This window comes from Leucopleurus acutus (assembly GCF_964270905.1).
Source record: "Leucopleurus acutus genome assembly, chromosome: 14".
NCBI lineage: Eukaryota > Metazoa > Chordata > Mammalia > Artiodactyla > Delphinidae > Leucopleurus > Leucopleurus acutus.
Genome location: NC_139156.1, coordinates 87,104,925 through 87,118,889, shown reverse-complemented (window position 1 = coordinate 87,118,889; position 13,965 = coordinate 87,104,925).

The following is a 13,965-nucleotide window of genomic DNA, read 5'->3' as shown; positions in this document are numbered from 1 at the left end:
ACCCTGCCTGGGGACTGGCTCTGCAGGCCCCTCAGCCCTGCGTATGTATCGGCCAGGCCTTCCCCACCACGGGGCCCAGAGGCCAGAGCCTGCTCAGACCTGAGGGCAGGAGGCAGCCAGAGCTTACCAGGGTGTGGGCCACCTCGTCCGCAGACCTCCCCAGCTCCTCTGCGAGACCTGGAGACAGGATCGCCTTCTCCAGGGCTGCTCAGCTGCCAGCATCACCATGAGCCAGGTGGCCAAGGTTTCTGAGCAGGAGATGCAGAGCCCTGATCCGACTGGATGCTGCAGCCCACGATGTCCCTTCCTGGCAGATAGGTTCTTTCTTCACTTCTGTTTTGAAATTTGGTAAAAGAACATTTAAACCTTGGCCTGTCCTTCAGGGTATATAGATGGTAGTGGCTTAGCCGGGATTCGATCCAAGCCTGTGTGATTCCAGAGCTTGTGCTCTGGACTGTGGTGCCTCCTTATCGTATATGCTTCATGTGTTACTTGTTTTTCTTTTTTCTTGTAGTCCTTATGGTACTTAGCCCTAAGTGCCATAATTGTAACGAACAGCTACACTGCCCTGTAGGAGGTCTTCTTTTGTTCAACGCATGAATTGGTCATCCACCACACTGTGTTCTAATCTCAGAAGATACAGGTCAGGGAGCACCAGTTGTCAGCATGGCACCATTCCATATTTCTAACTGAGGCTTGAAGCCCGTATTTTCCCTTTGTCTAGTTTGAAGGATCCAGATATGTAAAGATGATATTCTAGATAAATCATGGGCTATTCTGAAAGAAATTCACCAGTGAATTGTTCCGTATGGATTAGAAGCCAGCTTCTCTGGCCTTCCTGGAGTATATCCAGTAAGGCGTCTCATTCATGTCTAGAAAGCAAATATATCATTTATTGCAACTTCAGCGTGGAGTGATGTATTGGTATAAAGTACGATCAACACAGTTTGGTTATTGTGAGTATGACAGCTGGGTCCACTCTTTACTACCCATATGTAACTCTAGGGATTCTTATGCCCAAGAGAGGAGACGTACTCTTGGCTGTCTAGGACAAGGGAAGCATGTGTTGTTATTCAGGAGCTGGAAGCTTCAGCATGACAGGTAGGAATTGAACAATCCTGGTCTACACATCACTTGACCTTGCTTAAAACTTGTTTCTTTGGCTTGCTTCATTGGAGTGTTTTCTCCCTCCTGGGGCTGACATTGTCTGTTATGTATCACGCATGTGACATGTAGAAGTTTCAGAACCCAAAATCATATAAATCAGTAAAAATGTATATATATATATATATATATATATATATATATATATAAACCTATTGAAACACACACTGGGCATAATTCATATATTCCAAAATCAGTTTGACCCTCTGCTCATGAGATTCTTTTTATGGTATGTCCCAGCAAATCTGGGCTTCCATCCCCAATAAAATTTGGGGTTGGAGGACACAAAAGCTTTTGCTCAGACCTAAATTCTGTCTGAAAACAAGGGAACTATTATAAGCCCTTTGTAACCTCTCCAACAGCAGAAATGATTTACAGCTGTGGCATTGAACCATAATTCCTCGATCTCATTTGAAAAGAGTCCAGTTAGAAACAGTGTCTTGATTTTTGTTTCTTTTGTTTCTTCCCTGTTTTCTTGTCTTGCTTACCAACAATCCATTGTAATTTATGAGTTAGTATGGCAGCAGGCTGAGTGTTCCCTGGAGCTCATTAAATGAAGTGTTTTTCCTAAAATGACGTTTGTCTCCTTGTTTTCAGCCCCTCTTCTTTCCTCTGCCCTTTACTATAACCAGAGCTCAGCAAAAGCTGAGTGACTTTGTGCAGACCTTACTTAGGCTCAGCCGTTTTTTCTTCATTATTTTATTCATGGCTCCTCCATTTCATTGCTTGCCTTCTCGAAATGTGTTGAAATCTTTCTGTGGTTGATGACTTCCAGAATATCTTGGCTTTTATTGGTTGATTAATTTTGGTATTTCTACAGTTTTATTTAGATATGGTTTCAGGAGGAACAGAAAGTAAATATATTTCCTAGTCTGCCATCTTGAGCTGAAAATCCCTGTGGATTTTAGCATCCAATGTTCCCATGGGAAAACACCCAACCATGGCCTTAATAGATGCAACACTCAAGATTTCAGCTTTTGTTGAGCAATCACTAAGGATTTCATATGTGGTCATTTCTAATGGGGAAATAATAACTATCTCATGACGTTGATTTGAGGATTAAATTAGATAATGAACATGAAAATGCTTTGTAAGATTTAAAAATCAGTAAACATGGTTTTTGTTATTATTTGATTTGTTGCTATTTCAACTTCACTTGACAGTTGTTTATGACCTTGCGTATGTGAGAAAATGTCCTCTGGGTTATTTGTCTGAAAGCCAGAATGTATTTTTCAATAGCTCAATGGACCTGGCATCATTTGTGAAGGTTAAGGGTGAAGGGGTAAATGTTTCTTGACACCTGTCACTTTACAGTGTTTTCAGGAACTAACTGACTCATGTATTCCTCTTCCAAATTTGGTTGAGGACCTCCTACCAGCCACATGCTTTACGTCAGGTGTTGGAAAGCATTTTCTGGATTTGAAATATCTTAGGCTTTGTGGGCCATATACAGTTTCTGTAGCTTCTCCTCTTCTTTCCTCTTCAACAAGCTTTCTAAACGTGAGAACCATTATTAGCTCACAGTCCCACAGATCCAGGCTGAGAGCCTGATTTGATTCGTGGCCATTATTTGCCAATTCCTGCTCTGCGTCTTCACTGAGGAGGGTTCGATGTTTGAATAATCATTTCTTTGAATCAACTGTTGGTCTTCTGGGGCTTGTCCTTGCTCTCCTACAGTCTCTAATCAGCGTGACATCCAGAGAGATCTTGTTAAAACATAAGTCAGATCATGTCACTCAAATTTCTTCAGTGGCTTCTTCACAGAAAATGCAAAGTCCTCAGAGTGCCTCCACAGACCTAGAAATCTGGGCCTCTGTTTCCTCTCTGACTGTTTCATTCTCCTCTCCAATTTGCTCACTCTGTTTTCCACACGCTGACATCCTTTCTGCTCCTTGGGTACTCCAAACCTACTCTTGCCTCATTGACTTTCTGCCGCACGCCAGCCGCAGAAAGAGGATTTCACCGCCCAGGGTCAGAAGGGAAGGGGTGAGGACCTGAAGTAGCACTGACGAATGGGGTCAGAAGCCCATGGGGTCAGAAGGCTGCAATGAGAAGCCTACTCACCGCAACAAAGAATAGACCCCTGCTCGCCGAAACTAGAGAAAGCTCGCATGCAGCAATGAAGACCCAATGCAGCCAAAAATAAATAAATAAAACATAAAGTATAGAATGTTAAAAAAGCAACAAAAAAATCTATAAAGAATATTATGAGAATAGAATCACAGGCCAGTTTCTCCTTTGAACATGCATGCAAAATGTGTAAAGAGAAGCACAAACTTTATCCATGGTATGTAAAACAATCGTATATCAGAATCAAAGTAGCTTTATTCTGGCAATGCAAGGTTGCTTTAATGTCCAAACATGAAACTGATCCCAGGAATGAATTAGAGTGGGGAAAGAAGTCATTTAAAACTGAAATCTTGGGACTTCCCTTGTGGTCCAGTATTTAGAACATGACGCTTTCACTGCTGGGGCCCTGGGGTCCAATCCCAGGTCAGGGAACTAAGATCCTGCAAGACATGAGGCAGGGCCCCGAAGAAAACAAAAAAAGGAAAGAAAGAAGTCTTAACCAGGAGAAGCACAAGATCGAATAAACATAACAGATAACACCTTATGAAAAGTAGGTGAAGATTATGGAATATTCTAAAATTTAAAACAAAAAGAAGGTTTCAAAGATTCAAAAGGATGTGACAAATATTGTACATAGGCAAAAATAAAATGAAATAAAATATACAAATGATGGGAACCCAAAATTCCAGATGCCCAAGTCCTGTCTCTGAAGAGTCTCATTCAATGGGTTCAGGATTTCCTCTATATTTAAAAACCTACAGGTGATTCTGGTACGATTCACAGACACAATGTAAAGCTTCTCTTTTACAGGAAAGAATACCAGATTATTTTGTTATCTTATAGTTATACTAACAGGTTGTACTATTGACAGATAAGTGTGCTGTCAAAATGCACCCCCACTAGGGTAAAAAAGGGTAAAAAAAGGAACTAGGGGTAAAAAAAGGAACTAGTAGTCTCTACTGCTACTTGGTGGCAACATGCATGTATTGCAAGGGCAATTATTGTAGCAATCCAAATTAGTGGAACATTTTAGAATTGGAAGACTACATACAGATCATCTAGTCAAGCTTCCAACTATTAAAGTTGTGAAAACTAAAGCCCATATAAATGAAATGATTTATCTCCAAAGAGCATTAGTGAAAGTATGAAATAAAAAATATCTCTGAACTTTTACTTTAGTGCTGTTTTTATTAATCTCAAGTATTAGCTTAAACTTCAGTGTGACAGATTTGGGATTGAATTCTTGCTCACGTTTACTGGTTGCGTGCCTTTTAGTAAGTTACTAAAACACTTTTCTTAAAAATAGACGTATTTATTTATTTATCTTTGGCTGCCTAGGCTCTTCGTTGCTGTGCGCGGGCTTTCTCTAGTTGCGGTGAGCGGGGGCTACTCTTTGTTGCAGTACGCGGGCTTCTCATTGTGGTGGCTTCTCGTTGTTGCTGAGCACGGGGTCTAGGTGCATGGGCTTCAGTAGCTGTGGTTCACGGGCTCTAGCATGCAGGCGCAGTAGTTGTGGCACATGGTCTTGGTTCCTCCGCGGCATGTGGGATCTTCCCGGACCAGGGCTCAAACGTGTGTCCCATGCACTGGCAGGTGGATCCTTAACCACCGCGCCAACAGGGAAGCCCTACTAATACACTTTTAACTTTGTTTTTCACGTATGTAAAGTGGTGAGCCTTGACTGATATAGAATATGAGATAACCTAGCACTGTTCTTAACACATATATGTAGTTAAAATTTTTTGGCTCTCATCCCACTTAAACAGCCTCTATCCCCTTAATAATGAATGTGTCTTTCAGCTAGCAGAGCACCCCACAGCTGACCACATTCTGGCAAGAGATATAGGATTCTTTTTCTTACTGGGGGTTCTTTATACCTGATATTTGAAGTGCACTTAAACTTGAACAACTCTTGTTTATACTGTATTAATGGAGTTGATGGATGAATTTTAGAAAGTAATATGCAGGAATTGAGCTGCCTTACTCTCAAGAAATATAATTCGATAGTGGTGGCTAGAACGATAAACAGTGTTTGGACAGGGAGTCCATATTGGATGTGAACTTCCTGTACTCCCATTCGTCTATTAAGAATAAATAGAATCCTTTCAAAATGTGTTTTAAAGGGCAGTTATTTCTATCTGCCTCATTTAAGTTACCTGCAAGAAAAAGACAATCTCCTACATCCTTGTTTAATAGGCTTTTAATACAAAGCAGATAATTTTTTGCAACATTTCCCAAACTTTTCATTATCCAATTGGCTGAGGCTTCTCAACGATTATCATTTCACAACAATATCTCCATCTTCAGCTTCTTTCAATGAATTGGCCTAATAGATGTGCCATTAAAACAGAGCTTCATTCTCAGCGTATTTTTAATTTTGTATTCAAAGAGTATGAAAGATTCAGCCATAACAGTGAGTGGATTTCTGATACATGCCACATGATGGATGCAATTAAGTGAAAGGAGTCAGGCATGAAAGGCTACATATTGTATGGTTCCATTTATATGAAATGTCCAGCAGTGGCAAATCCATACACACAGAAAAGATTCTACATTAGTGGTTGCCAGGGGTTTGGAAGAGAGGGAAATAGGGAATGACTCCTTAAAATGGGTGTAGGTTTCCTCTTGGTTGATGAAAATGTTTTGCAGCTAGGCAGTGGTGATAGTTGCGCAACATTGTGACAGTAGTAAATTCCACTGAATGGTACAGTGAATTGTAAAATGATCCAAATGGTGAATTTTGTGTTATGTTCCTTTTACTACAATAAAAAGGAGAAAGAATTCGGGAAAGACTTAGAGTTTGGGAAACTAAGGTGAACTGGTCAAGAAAAAGACAGCTCTATTGTTCAGTTTTCTCTCAGCTCTCCCAGTGCATTAATCCTCAGCCAAAAGTAGCCTGAACTTGTAGATGATAGTCATTCAACACAGTCCAGGGAAAAGTAAATAAAATAAAACCCAACTCTTCTTCTTTAGCACATGTAGGAAAGGTTAACTTGCTGCTCAGCCACGTGGACATTCATGAAGACGTTTCACTTTAGGTGTCCTCTACTTCAGTACTTTACTCACTTGAGCTCATTCACACATGTAGGCAACAGCATTCCTTAATTCGATGGAATCTGTAGTACTGGTTGTGATCGGTCTCATGGAAAGAAAAGGAAAGGTGGCGCGGAAGCCAAGGGAAGAGATTTTCAAGACAGAGACGTTGTTTAAGATCTAACTCGGCTTGGCGGTCACAAAGATAAGGATTGAGAAGTAGTGCCCTGGACTTGTCAACGGAGAAATCATTGGGGGCTTCAAGGAGATCAGTTTCACGAGAGTAGGGGGGCAGAAACCAGACCGCAGTGTGGATGGGAGGGGAGAAATGGGGGGCAAGTCAAGAAATTGATTGCAAATGGAAAGAAGGGACGGGTGGATAGGAGCACAGGAGAATGGAATGGAGGAGAGCATTTCCTTGTGGCTCTTTAATATGGCTGGGAGGGGCCACAGAGAAGGAGAGCATGAAGATGTAGGAAGAGGGGGTGGCATCCCGAGCCCAAGGAGGACTGGCCCCTGTCTTCAGCTCCCACCAGCTGGATGTTCCCTCCCTCTAGCTTTCCACGTAGGCTGTGGAAGTTGCCCCTTGCCTCCTTGGATCAGCCGCCCTTGATTCCTTCGTCCTTTTCTTATTTCTCAGCACATCTGGGTCATACGTTATGTGAAGACAAACAAATCACCACTGATACTTAATTTTCTTGAAAAATCCCCAGGCAGGTACCATTTTGGAGAACTACATATTGTACCTCAGCAAGCCAAAGTAGCCCATTTTTCCTGTCTCATTGGGAGAGATTGCTGTTTCTTGGAGAACCTGATGAAGAGGGTGACTCGCACTTAGGAATAACGTTGCTTGAAAAGTGCAAAAGGTGAGGTAGTTTGGCTCTGAGGGGCCTCTGAGGCCTGAGACTTCCTGAGAGATGGCAGACTCACAGCTCCCATTTCCCTCTGCCCCTGGGCTATGAGCTCATCAAATGAGATGGTAAATAAAGTCACTGACATGGTTTAAAGGATAATTTAGTTCTCTCTTGTTCACTCAGAGCAAATTGAATGGGATTTGCATACAACATATGGATGAAATATCCATACGATGGGGCTTGACCATATCCTCATGGTTCCCCTTCCCTTTTCTACATCTGGCCCCTTTAGCTCTGCAGACTTAACCCCACACCATCAGTCCACCCAGTCGGTCCGCTGAACGTCTTTTCCTCCTTCGCATCTGGTCGTTGTCGTCACCTTGTTCTCCACTACCGCCTCCTGAAGTAGCTGTTAGGTCCAGGGAGCTTGGTTCACTGTGAGCAAGTAACTGTCAACTCCATGGACAGGTGGAAGTGACTTGGCAGCCGGGATGCACCCATCCTGAGTTCATTATACCCATGAGGGTCAAGGAGAATGGGGATGCAGCTGGTCTGCAGAGCCCCGGCTGTTCTGAGACACATGCTCCTGGATCCACACGTTGCTCCATATCCAGCCTTGCCTTGCTTTGTTCTCTCTCTTGACTCCATCCAGGTTTCTGCTCTCCTTGTCCCTTTGGGGAGGGAGGCCAGTACCAGCCCAGGTGTAGTCCCCCAAAGCTTCCTACTTCCAAGCGTTATGTAGGCTTGTATATCCACTTGCTTGGGTTGCCCTGGCATTCGTGCCAACAGGTTGAGTGGTTTATGCCCTAGGCTCTCTTTTCTGGCAAGAATGTGCCTAAAAATCTCCATCTCTGGTTTGGTGGCCCCTAAAAATTCCCAGTCAGTTTTGGTGAGGGGACACTTGGTGACAGTGTTGTCTTTCGAAATGAGTAGTTCCGTTACCGACAATCCTTTGCTCCCCATACATTATTTATAAGGTTTCCCTGTTTGTATGTGCAAACTATTTGTGTGTATATTTGGAGAAATACATTGTACAGGCCTCTTTTTTATTTCTTCCACACACCCTAGAGATGTCATAGAGGCAGTAAATATGTCCAACTTTTTGAGAAATTGGAACAATCAAGACTTACCTGTATGGAATGCTGTTAATGATGTCAATTCCCGTGACAGTACCTTTCATCTGACACACTTAGGGACTGTTAACAGATGAAAAGCAGTAAAAGATGCGGATAGAGAGAATTTTCATTATCTTGTGCTCTGAAATCTTGGATTTTCATTGGTTTCAATGGGCCTGAAAATGGATTTTCTTTAGTAGGGACATAGAAGCCTCTAGCGGTATTCTTAATAAAGCAAGGTGAGTTATAAGCAATCATCTGATGGAGGGTAAATGTACCACAGTCCAGTTTAAGAAAAATACAATATAAAAGTCTTACCATGGAAGAAAATCTTTATATGATCTTTTGAAAAAACAAAGCTTCAAGAAACAAAAAGACATGACACCATATTCAGTTTAAAGTCAGTGACTTGTAAGCAAGGCAAAGCAAAGACAGTCTGATTAAGGCCGTTGCATTGTTCTGGAATTTTTAAGGTCTCACCCATTTCTGTGGCCTTTTTAGAACCTAAGCTTCTAGGGCACAGAGAACTTCATCTTGACGTAGGGCTGAGCAAATGCACGGAGCATTTCTCAATAAGTAGGCATTAAATTCTTAGTCCAGAAGGAGCCTTGAGATGACCTCTCTTTACTCCTTGGTAGAACTGTTTTAACCATCCCCCGAAAACAGATTTTTTTCTTTAAATCTCAAAATTCAGAGATTCCACAATCAGAAGTTACTTCTCATATTGCCTTGTGGTCTGCTGTGGGCATCTGTTGAATGGTGTGAACTCTGCGTGGGGAGCATGGCCTACCCTCCAGGCCCACGGTTTGGGCTGCGGTGGTGCCATGCTGTGCTCAGGGGCCTTCTTTTTTGGAAGTCTGGGCTCCAGTGAGCCTTGGTCATGTTCTCTTATGGAACCTTGGGTGCTAGACCACTCTGACCCTCAGTCTCATTTGCAGGTGCTGGGGAGGATTAAATGAGCTCATGGGATATCCAGGTGACTGAGGCAGAGTCGGCTCGGGATGAATCTTTGCTTCGTTTTCATTAGCTGCGGAGAAGACGATGACAGCTTGGTGCCTCTCCAACTTTAATATGGGTATGCCTCTCTTGGGGATCTTGTTAAATGCAGGCTGGTATTCAGTAGTTCTGGGTGGGGCCTGGATTCGGTGCTTCTAACAAGCTCCTAGGTGAGGGTGACGCTGAGGGCAAGGGTTTGGCACCTGTGTTTCTCCCTTTCCGGAAGAGCAGGATGTCTGCCCCACCCCCACCCCGAGACGAGAAAACATCCGCAATGTGACTACTAGGAACCAGCTTCCCTCACATGCAAGGGTCCTGTACCACTGCTCCCAACCATTCTGTCTGAGGCGCAGCAAGCCAAAACACTGAAATGCTGAGGTTTGCAGCAAAGAGGAGGTTTATTCACAGGGCAGCCAAGCGAGGACGTGACGTGACAATAGGTCTCAAATCTGCCTCCCCAAAGGCAAGGGGCTTTGGGTATCTGTGGGATAAAGAATAAAGAAGCAGGGCAGTATGAGGCACGGGGAGCATGGGGAAAGGTGATTGGAAAAACGTGTGCTCATCATTGTTCTGAGCTGGCATAACTAGGCTACAGGCCTCAGCACATTCTCAGGCTGGAGTTTTCGGCCCTCTGATGGCAGGAGGTCAAAAGGCACTTGCCCAGGTGGAAGATCGGTGGTCCTCTCCACTCTAAACCAGCTCAACCTAACCAGGCACAGCTGATTCCAAGTTCCTGGACGATCGGGGGCAAACATCTTATTGCTTATGCTACATGCTACTTGGAGGACGTGCAGGTGTTCAAGCTACCTTGATGAGTGAAGACTGGATTTGACTAATCATGACACCTTGTTTCACCTCCAGGCGAGCAGAAGAGAGCTGTAGGCTGAGTCTGGTTCCTGGCACCTGGAATTGGAGGCAGGTGGTTTAAAAACGGGTTCTCCCACCCTCTGTGTGATATTAGGTAGATAGACTATTGAACCTTCCTGTGCCTATTTCTCCACAAGCAGCATGGGGACACTCAGAGTCCCTCTCTTGGGGGCTGTTATGGGGGTTCAGTGAGACATAGATGCATGCACAGGCACACGGGAGACACCCAGTGTGTGTTCCCTTCGTGCTTATTTTTATTAGGACACCAGTATTGTTAGAAGATTTCTGGTTTGGACAACAAATTAGATAGGTGGTCATTGCTATAGTTTATGCGAGAGCAATTCACATTGCCATTTGCAAAAAAGTAGTTGGTTGTCCAATGAGGATTATAAACATCCGTTTAACATGAGCTACTGAACAGATAGTTCACACAGTAAGTACTTTATTTAAAATCAATTCTCTTTGTTTTCTTAAGCAATTGTTAACCCCCAATTTCGTGAGTACTACCAAGTAAGTCACTTGAAAATCATCTAGAGCAATCTATTTCACTTAGCAAGCCTAAAGCTATAGTTCAACCATTTTATTCACTGTTCTATGACAAAAATTACTCTAAACAGCTATTCCCTGGATAAGTAATCAGCTAAAGCTAGTTTGACTGACTAAATCGATTTACTGAGTTAATAAGCCAGTTGTTTTAGAATAGGTCGAATGCATATTTCTCATCCATTCTGCATTAAACTGTTTCCCATTCGTACATACCCACGTTCCTACTTCTGTGCTGTAGGGCTTGGCTGAACTACACCTGCCTTCAGTGAAACTTTTCTCTCCTGCACAATTGGAGATAATTTTAGTCTCCTCGTGACTCCCACGGGGTTACCTCTGTTGTGACACTTGACTCTTTGGTGGCATATTTTATTTGAAAAAGCCTTCCGTTACTCCGGGCACGTCAAACAGTAAATGCTTTGTAAATGCTTTCTCTTCGTAAACCTGCATAACAATTTTCTGAACTCTTCTGCTCTGGGCAAGATTCATCAGTACACCAGGCAAACATAGTGAAAGAGGAGACAGTACTTGTGTTGTATTCAATTGGGTCTTGATACCTAAGTGTGACTCTTAACCAAGGATTATGCAGTAGTTAAGGACACAGATTCAAGTTGTTTAGGGTGTGTCCTAAAGTGTCAGTGGCAGAATTTAAGTCTCTACTCTGGAAATTGTAGACCTGAGACAAACTACTTCCCTAAACGTCATTTCCTACGTCTGAGAAAGATAATAGAATCTACCTTGTAGTAGACTGAATAATACCATTGCCCCCAAATGTCCACATTCTACTCTCCAGAACCTGTGAATGTCACCTTAAATGGCAGAAGGCACTTTGCCAGTGGGATGAAAGTAATGGTTCTCAGATGGGAAGATTCTCCTGGACTACCTGGATGGGCCCAAATATAACCACTGGTGTTCTCATAAGAGAGAGGCAGAGGGATTTTGTACTCCAAAGAGAATGTGATGACGAAGTTGGGGTTGCATTGATGTGGCCAGAAGTGAAGGAATGCTGGCGAGGAAACAAACAGATTCTCGCTTAGAGCCTCTAGAAGGAGGATGGATGGCCCTGTCGACTTCTGGTTTCAGCCCAGGGAAACTGGTTTTGGACCTCTGTCTTCCAGAACCATAAGAAAATAAGTGTGTTTTGTTAGAAGCAAGCACATTTGTAGTCATTTGTTACAGCAGCCATAGGGAACTAATGCCTACCTCATAGGAAGTAGTTCTCCAATGAAAATGTGTGACTGGAAACACACTTAGTGGCACGTGTGACACACACTAGTTATGCTACCATAGGTCGTTCTTGGAAACTGAAGCCTTGGTTTTGAGAGATCATCAAAACCAGTACAATGGTTGCCATGTTTCTCCTTGTTCAGCCTGGTGACCAACCCAGTAGAGAGAGCTCCATCCTTTCCCACAGGACCCCACCTGTGGGTACGTAGAGGGAAGCGGTTATGTCTCCCTTAAGGCACCTTTTTCTTTTCCTTTCTACTTTTGTCTTCATTAATCTTCATCCAACTGACCTTTCTAAATTTTACAGAAAACAAAACCATTTCTCCATGGATTCAGATACTACCCCAAGTTAATATTCCAAACAAGTTCTTGTTCTTCCGGGTCTCATCACCAGAAATTGCTGAGCCTAACTCTACTCTAGTTTCTAGGATCACTCATTTTCTCATTTCTCCCTTCTCCTTTTAGTTCAGAGTCTTGTCAATTTAGTTCCTTCCCTAACCACAACTTACAGTACGGTGACACAGCAAAGTGATGAAAGTCTAGACGGTCTGGTTTTAATCCCGGGTTTTGCCACCTACTTACTGTGTGGCATTAGGCAAGCTCTTCAACGTCTCTGGGCCTCAGTTTCCCCCAGAAAAGTGAACTTTATGAATATTCCCTACCTCTAGGGTTGCCATTATGAGGAATAAGTGAGTTAATATTTGGTAAGCCCTTAGAATAGTACTTGTTATAGTCTAAGCACTACAGTTGTGCTTGTTAATAATAATAAATGAAATTCCAAGCGTATAACTTACTCAACTTTCTGTCATAACTTTGAAGTGTTGGTCTATCTGTTGGCTCACGTTGCAGGTAAATGAGTCGAGGCATGGGCTGAGGCATTGCTATCACTGGGTGGTGTGTTCCCAGAACTTGGAACAGCGGTGTGAAATGGGTAGTGGTTCTATTGGAGACAGGGCAGACTGGAAAATGACAGCCTGGGAAGGAGGTGTGGTGTCCATAGCTTTGGTGTTAGAGGTGCTGCCTGCTGAAGCACCAGTGCCAGCCTAAGTGGTAAATGGGGTGCTGGGGTAAAGCGGAGCAGGATGGAAGATGACAGCGTGGGAAGGAGGTGTGGTGTCCATAGGATCGGGGTCTGACGTGCTTCCTCCTTAAGCACCGATGCCAGCCAGGGCCGTAAATGGGGTGCTGGGGAAAACAGGAGCAGAATGGAAGATGACAGCGTGTGAAGGTGGTGTGGTGTCCATAGGTTCGGGGTCTGACGTGCTTCCTGCTGAAGCACCGATGACCTCCAGGGCCGTAAATGGGGTGCTGGGGAAAACAGGAGCAGAATGGAAGATGACAGCGTGTGAAGGAGGTGTGGTGTCCATAGGTTCGGGGTCTGAAGTGCTTCCTGCTGAAGCACCGATGCCCGCCAGGGCCATAAATGGGGTGCTGGGGAAAACAGGAGCAGAATGGAAGATGACAGCGTGTGAAGGTGGTGTGGTGTCCATAGGTTCGGGGTCTGACGTGCTTCGTGCTGAAGCACCGATGCCCGCCAGGGCCGTAAATGGGGTGCTGGGGAAAACAGGAGCAGAATGGAAGAGGACAGCGTGTGAAGGAGGTGTGGTGTCCATAGCTTCCATATTAGAGGTACTGCCTGCCTGATCTGAGAGCAGAGAGTGAAAGTGGGAGAGCCTCTTCCTAGATTCTAACTCCTCTGAATTTATAGCACTGGCTCTGCCTGGCTTTATGACATATCCATTGTATGTGTCACAGAGAAAGTGCGGGCGGGGCAGGGGGTGAGGCAGGGGTCACATGCAAGCCCAGCTGCTGGCTTAACCCCGGCCCAAAGGCAAAGGGCAGGGCCCCTTCTGGACTTTCTAGTGGCTGGGACTTCTGGCTGTGGGTGGCAGGTGTTTGGCACCAGATGGGCCACCATGCGGAGACTGTGGAAGCCTCCTCCAGAGCTCACCCTGCCTGGCGACTGGCTCTGCAGGCCCCTCAGCCCTGCGTATGTATCGGCCAGGCCTTCCCCACCACGGGGCCCAGAGGCCAGAGCCTGCTCAGACCTGAGGGCAGGAGGCAGCCAGAGCTTACCAGGGTGTGGGCCACCTCGT